The sequence below is a fragment of the Photinus pyralis genome, unplaced genomic scaffold (genome assembly GCF_008802855.1).
Source record: "Photinus pyralis isolate 1611_PpyrPB1 unplaced genomic scaffold, Ppyr1.3 Ppyr1.4_LG8, whole genome shotgun sequence".
Lineage (NCBI taxonomy): Eukaryota > Metazoa > Arthropoda > Insecta > Coleoptera > Lampyridae > Photinus > Photinus pyralis.
Genome location: NW_022170819.1, coordinates 4183572 through 4183879, shown reverse-complemented (window position 1 = coordinate 4183879; position 308 = coordinate 4183572).

The following is a 308-nucleotide window of genomic DNA, read 5'->3' as shown; positions in this document are numbered from 1 at the left end:
CCAGGTGGCAATCGCCACCCACCTCCCCGAACCAGTCCGCCCCTGTTTCTAGTCCATAACTTTTGATTGAGAGGTCCGATCGAAAAAGTACGAATTGTTTTGGATTCTACGCACCAAAATTAATAAGAAAAAGTGTTTTCCCGAGAAATTTTGGTGCAGACGATTTTTGGTAAAAAAGGAAGGTTATACACTGCCTTTTTTTGAGCCTCGAAAAAAAAATTGTCTCAGATCGACCCGAAAAAAAATGTGGCCTGTAGAATCCATAATTTCAAACAGTTCCAAGATTGGGCTACTAGTTCAAAAGTTAC